The sequence below is a fragment of the Geospiza fortis genome, unplaced genomic scaffold (genome assembly GCF_000277835.1).
Source record: "Geospiza fortis unplaced genomic scaffold, GeoFor_1.0 scaffold157, whole genome shotgun sequence".
Taxonomy (NCBI): Eukaryota; Metazoa; Chordata; class Aves; order Passeriformes; family Thraupidae; genus Geospiza; species Geospiza fortis.
This window is the reverse complement of record NW_005054314.1, coordinates 470,029-477,569: the sequence shown is the minus strand read 5'-3', so window position 1 is coordinate 477,569 and position 7,541 is coordinate 470,029.

Here is a 7,541-nt window from a genome sequence, read left to right as displayed (position 1 = left end):
CCCCGGTGCCCCGGCACCGCGGGATGCAGCAGCGACCCGGCCAGCGAGGGCACGGCGCGCCGGGGCTCAGCCGAGGGCAGCGGGCTGCAGCTTCAGAACAACGGCACTCGTGGGATGGGGCACTGGGCAGCTTGGGCTGGGGATCTCCCGGCTCTCCCAAGTGTTCCTGCAAGGCTAAGCTGGATCCAGGACAAGAGCTTTCTACTGAGCATCTCTGTGCTGGTGCAATTTACCAGGGCAGCGGGCTGTGTTTTGGATTTGTGCTGAAAACTGTGTTGATCATTAGGGATGTTCTCCTTACCACTGAGCAGCGCTGACCCAGAGTCAAGGCAAGAATTTTTCTGCTCCTCACCCGACCCCAAAATTGCAGCAATGAGATGGGAGGGGACACGGCCAGGATAGCTCACCCCGAGTGACCCATGGGACACCCCACACCCTATGGCATCAGCTGATGGTATAAATCAGGGTCAGAAGAAGGGAGTGGGGGACATTCAGAGTGTCTTCCCAAGTTACCATCACTCATGAGGGAGCTCTGCTGTCCTGGGGCTGCCTGAACACCTGTCTGCTCTGGAAGTTGTGAATGAGTTCCTTGTTTTGCTTTGCCTGTGTGAGTGACTTTTGCTTTACTTGTTAAGCTGTATTTAGTTTCCTCACTTATACCCTCCTGATTCTCCCCCCACATCCCATTGGGGGGAAGGGATGGAACAGCTGTGTGCAGCTGAGCTGTGAGCTGGGGTTAAATGAAAAAATATCCAACCTATAGAGTTTGCTATAGGAAACTGCTTTGGTTACAGAAGCCACAATCATATTCCATTTGCTTGCTCAGCTGCAAAACCAAGAAGGATATGAGAAGATTCCTTAGGACTCAATTCCTACTCCTCATTACTTTGTCACTGTGCACTTCTTGGAAGGATAGTAATTTTGAAATTAAAATAGAGAGCCTTTGTTTTGTTAGTTAAAGCCTTTAATTTTTTTTTTTAGTTATTTTGTGTGTTGTGTCTTCACAGCAAGATACTGAATTGAAAAGAGTTGCCATATATTCATAGGAATTTACACGCAGTGTGCCATATGACTGATTAAATGCTATCTACAAGGATCTCACTGGAATTATAGGCATCCCATAAATCACACAACTTATAGAGAAGTAGTTTTAATTATGAGAGCCAATCTGTAGGGGGCAATGAATATAGCCATTATGATCCAAACCATTTAAAATGTTATTCGTGACTCCTAAAGCATGCAAGCCAGTTATTGTTCTGCTTTTTAGGAGTTCACTGAAGGGGCAGCAGTCACCATTTCATATGAAACATTGCTCTGGGTTTTTACATCAGAGGCAAAACAAATCTGAAATGTTATTGTTAATTATCAAAAATCTATTAGATGCAGGATAGAAAAAGTTGACAAGTTAAGGAACTTGCATTTTCACAAACATGAAGCTTTTCCGAGCCCAAGTTAAATGAAAAGCATTTGATGCACAATTTCAGTAGCAGCACTGTGAGGTTCACTTCCTTATTCCCACACCCAGGAATGTTCTTGTAGAGATTTTTATCAGCCACTTCAAATCCTCACAGCAACTCCCCTGCAGTGAACTGGCAAATAAAATTGTTAGGTCTCCTTCACCTGGCCACAAAAGGACAGGTAACACAGCGATGCTGGTCACAAAGTGAGGGTAGCCCTGTTCCTGCTGGCTGCTGGGGACAGCCCCTGGCCCCTGTGGCTCCTCAGAGGGGCCTGGGCACTGCAGGAGAGCCCCACCAGTGACTGGGGCCAAGAGCTCTGCCAGAGCCATTCCTGCCTTCCATTTGCTACATTAGGAACAGCTCTGAGAGCCAGAGTGTTTGTCTGGGGAGGAGAGTGCTGGGATGGTCACTTGACAAGAAATAAAACCCTCCCTAAAGCACACACTCCATTTCTTAGCTAGACAGAAGCAAAAGGCTCCCACTAAGATTATGAGCCTGGTTGGGTGCCAGCATCCAAAGAGCTGCCCATCAGCATCCCACTGACCTGAGCTCAGCAGCCAGGGAAGGCCAGGGAACAGTGAGGCTGCTTTTGAAGCAAAGCATGAAAAGGAAAATAAAACCAAAGGGAAGGACACATCACATGAAAACAACCTGCAGAAAGCTGTGATTCCATCTTGGGCAGACTAAACATCAGAGGAAGAGTCTCAAGCGCAAAAAGTGTTAAGGCAAGACACAGCAGCCACAGCAGTGCTGTTACAGACCAACCCAGGCCTGCAAGGACTGTAGTTTTCATCTCCTTTTTCACAAGGAAAAAAGGCCAGTAATTGTTTATCAGCACAAGAAAGGCATCCAAGGACACACAGGAGCATTTAGAAGTGCTGAGGAGTGGCACTGCCTCAGATAAAACTTTCTCCAACTCAGTTTGCATGGGGAACTCACAGATTCAAATGTGCTAATATTTTCATCTCTTTGTCTTTTTGTTGAGACTACAACCTTGAAGTCCCTGATGTCATTTTGATCCCACACCTGCCTGAGTGATCAGAGGGTGAGCAGCAGCAGCAGCTTGTAGTTCCCAGTGAGGATACAGGCTGGAAGGTGCAGCCAACCTGGGCAAAACAGCTCTGCTGCCACACCTGCTCCCAGCTCTGCTGCACAGCACAGACTACAGAGGAGAAAATTTCCAGAAGACATCATATTAGACTGATAGTGGTATCCTTCCCACTTAGCAGTAGCACTATAGCACAGAAGATGCACTGAAGAAGAATCTCTTTTTCTTTTTTTTTTTTTTTTGACAAATATCTGTCAGTGCAGCTGATGCTGACATAAGGTCTGGAACCATACATAGGTCTGGAACCTGACCCAGCTCCACAAACCTACCAAAGGTACTGAAGGGTTAGTGGCAGGCTCAGGATTTAATGTCTCAAGCCATCCAAGATAAAAGGCACTTGATATTATCAGCCAATAATCCAATTTTTCACTGCTTTCAGTGGTTATCTGTGGGCCTTACTAGCACCTGCACATGAGCCTGTCCCAAAAAAACCACTTACCAATGTGGTTAATTGAAGCAGGTGATTAACCAAGAGTTTCACTGCACTGGGGAGGGTCCTGCATTCCCGCAGGGAACCTGCCAGACTCAGTCACCCAGATCCAGATGTGCTTTTTTTTGCTGGGCAGGAGGAGGATTATGAAGATGCCATTACATCTTCCATTTCCCAGCTTCAAAATTCCTGGGAGATACAGCTGTGATGTTTGAATGTATTTCAAGTACTTCAAAATTAAAAAACAAACAAACAAACAAATCTGAAAGCATCCTTAGAATGGTATCTGCACACTGACTCCTCGTGATAGCAAAGCCAAGGCACAGACTGCCCCAGGTCCAACAAATTTTGTGCATCTTGTGCCTTCTGCCAAAGCAAGGGGCAAATGAAGTGCTTGGGTATTTTGATCAGCCATCACTCCTGAGCTGCACATGCAGCCAGCCAGCACTGCTGCTGTGCTCAGGGGAAATCTGGGAGGTCACAGGAGAGACAAACACTGTGCGAGGCCAGGTATGGCAGGAGCAGCTGGTCAGACACCTCAGCTCTGGCTGCTCCTCTCCAGGGGCCACAAGCCCTGTCACCCATGGCTAGAGGTGGCAGTGGCACTGTCATTAGCAGCCACTTGTTGGCTTCTCCAGGCTGTGGAGGGAGGCTGCTCCAGCTGGGCAGCACGGAGCACGGAGCTGGTCCTTGGGCTGCGGAGCCCTGGTGTTAAAGGGCTGCCCTCTGCTGACCGATCCCCGATGGACGGGCACAGCCCGGGGGATGGGAAGAGTGCCAAAGCACTGCCCTGCCCAGGAGGGCACCCTCGGGTGAGCATTCAGCTCTGCAGGAGCACACACTGCTCTCCTTGCTCACCTCCTCCAGCTCCTGGGATGGAAGGCACGGCAGCTGCAGGTGCATCCTGGCAGTTCCCATCAGCATCCACCTCCACGGAAGAGCACACAAGGGTTTCAGGGACCTTGGGTAAACTCCTCCTTGCACAAAGGGTCACTGAAGTAGCACTGAGGCACCACCAGTAATGCTGAATCCATGGGATGTCCCAGGCTGCCCTTAGCCCAGCCTTAAAGAGACAATATTGACCCAGCAGTCGCCCGATTTTTGTATTTTGTATTTAAAAGTTCTCCCAAAGTTTACATTGTGAAAAATAAGGCAATATCATCAAATTTGATTTTTAAAAATGTGACAAGATGCTGCTTCTGAAACAGCCAGCATTAACTATTTTCAGATGCAGAACTACAAATAAGATTAATAGCAATTCCAGCTGTCTCTAAATCACTTCTTCTTCATTTTTCATATGTGTCTTTTTTTATTCTGCCACAGGGAACTTGAACAGAGATAAAACCTCCTCAGTCCATGTATTCTGCACACCCAGACATTGGAAGGGAGAGAGGTCAAGATGTGATTGTTGGTGAGGACCAGCACTGGTCCCACTGTGCAGGTGGAGAGCCCTGACAGCAACTGCAGAGCTGCTGCCTGCACCACAAACAAGGTTATCACAGCACAGGGACAGCACTGCCCTGGCTGCTCACTGCACTGCAGGCTCCACCCCTAATCCCAGGGAGAAAGGGCAAGAACAATTTCTGGTAAATTTGGAACACCTCAAAAGGCAGGTGTTTTAATCTGTTCTAGTGTTTTACTACTCTGACAGGGAAAAAAAAACCCAACCCAACACTTTTAGAATTTTTTTTTAAACATAGGAATTTCCTCTATCTCCTTTGTGCCCATGGCCACTTGTCCTTCCACTGGATACCACCAAGAAGTCTCCAACATTTACCCAGTCGGGAATTTTTACACATGGGCAAGATCCCCCTGAGATGGTTCCCCAGGGTGGACAGACCCAGCTCTCTCAAGCTCTCCATACCCTGACTATCCCTTTGTTGGACTCTCTCCAGCAAATCTCTGTCTCTCTGAGTACTGGGGAGCCCAGCAGTGCAGTGATGATCCCCTGAGCTGTTGCCCCTCTCTCCTGCATCCTGGAGCACAACTGATCAGATGGGAGCGATGGAAGGAAAGCACAGGGTTCAGGCTAAGCACAGAGCTCTACTGTAACACAGCAACATCCAGCTTATCAGCACTCCTCTATTTATCTTCCTCTGCTTGAAAGCTTTAAAGATCATTTACAATAACTGCCACACACAAGGGGATTATTATCTCACACAACTCCCATGAGCAGCTCTCTAGCTTGGACAAAGAATACAGCAATTAAGATGTGGATGCACACAGCTACTGGACATCCCCCCCTAGGTCAAAATGCCATTGCTGCCTGGTCTCAGCCCAGTATTTTTCATGACAACTCTGTGAAAAACCAGAAGAAAAAACTCCCTGATGTTTGTTTCCTTGTATAGCTATGTGAGGCCAACTAGAAAACTGTATGGGGGGGTCACCATTGCTCAAATAAATCTATTTCACAATATGCTCTGCACAGGTCAATAAATTAATCTCTCACCCTTTCCAAGTTTCTTTGTTACTGCTTTTCATTATTTGTTTTCAGACAGCAAAAGGAAGGAGCAGTTACTTCCATAAAAACAGTCTGTTGAAAATCTTAGGCACAAATTGAACCAAGCAAAGTCCAGCAGGTTTAAAAAGACAAAAATGGCATTGGGATATTTAGATATGCAGAGGAAGTAAGTGGAAGCAGAATGGAGGACAATAAGGAAACACTTTCTGTGAGGCTGGTCACAGACTGGGACAGGTTATCTACAAAAAAATGTAGTGCCCATCCCTGGAGATACTAAAAGGCCTGAGCAACTTGCTCTGACTTGGGTGAGCAGAGGGGATTGGACTAGAGCTCCAGAGGACTTGAGTCCTCTTGAGTAATGTATGATTCTGTAAACAAGCTGTTCTGTTAATCGCCATAACACCAGCCTTTATTCAGGAGGGTACTAAAGGACAGATTTAAATTTATGCATGAAACCTACAAAAATCAAAGGAGTTATGGTTAGTGGAAAAACAAACTTTCTGGCACAGCTCGAAACATGTGCTCATCACTTACTGCAGTTAGACAAATTTACCCACAGGCTTAAACAAGTAGTCGTGTTCCTTTCTGAATGGCCTTTTGTGTGCTGTTCTGTATATAGCACTTGGCTTCACTCATTTTTTGTGCTCCATTTACTGAGCATTATAGTCTGAGCAGAAATCCACACCAAAGCCCGAAGCACCATCACTAACACACATATCAGTTTCTAACCATGTGAACTGCAAAGCCTCCACTGCATCTTAGCAGGAGACCAATACTATCAGCAAAATACTAAGAAAGCAAAAGTAGCAGCTGTAAACATCAGCATAAAGAACATGGATTCATGAACATGGATTCATCCAGCAGCACCTCCTCAGAACCAGCCAACAGTTCCCTACAGCCTTCAGTTTGTTCCCACTTCCACAAAATGAAGCAATGTGCTTATAAGCAGTTCTCAAACAAACAAAGTATCATATATGAAACTAGAGAAAACACCTAGAAAACAGACACAAAACACAAAAAATTTTGCATTGCTGATATTCCAGCCAGAAGCAGCAGGTAAGTTTGCCTCAAAAGGTTAACAGCTTAGCATTCCTTACACTTCTAGGTTCACTTTGGCTCATTTGAGGAGTGGCCATTTTCCAACATGTGTTCAGCAAATTGGTAACGACAGGCAAAAAGAGCACAGTGGCCTTCCATGACTGCTGAATCAATTCTGCCATGCCTATGGCTAATGCTCATATATTTAACATTGTTAGAATCATGCCAGCTGCAGAGTTCAGCATTGCTTTCAGTTAAAAAACAAAATCCAAAAGAATCTCACCAACCAAAAAAAACAAAGACATCCCTCTCCCCTTTTAAATTTCAGAAAAAAGGACTTGTGCAGCATCTAGAAATCAAATTTTAGCATGATTCAGCTACTCGTTCTGTTGTTTTTGTCCCTCTGTACGTGCACTGGGCTCGGTGCCCAGCTCTGAAAGAGACAAAGGTAGCAGAGGCACAGCTTTGTTTCCACCCACAGCCACTCTGCCAGAACCAGCTGCCAGGACCCAGCTACAGCAGAAATGAGGTGCTGAAGATCTGTGACACTCACTCCAATCAGCTAATTTTATTGATTCTTGGGAAGTGACTGGGTTAATTCACATTTTTTGCACCAAGGCTCCCCTGCAATGGCAATTCCTCACTTTGCCTCCTGGGAATTCTCACTTTCTGTCAGCAGAATTTTGATGACATGAATGTCAACCTTTTGTTCCTTAACAGAGGTTGTTAAGGAGTCCCCTGGAAAAAAACACTCCAGAGAGAAGAACCCTCCTGCACAAATAGAAATGTTTTATTTCAATAGATCTCCATCCATGCTGTGCTTGTGCTCCAGCCAGGAACATCACTGCAGTGCAAGGGCACTCCCTGACCTACAGACAGTGAAGGCACACGACTGAACCCGACAGGCTCAGCAGGGAAACTGACATTTACCTGCAAGGAGAACTTGGAGGCTGTGACAAAAGCAGAAGGCAGCACATCAGGTACCAGAGAAGTCTCCAGACCCAGCAGTGGCTGAGATCAGACAGGACACAGCACCAATCAGAC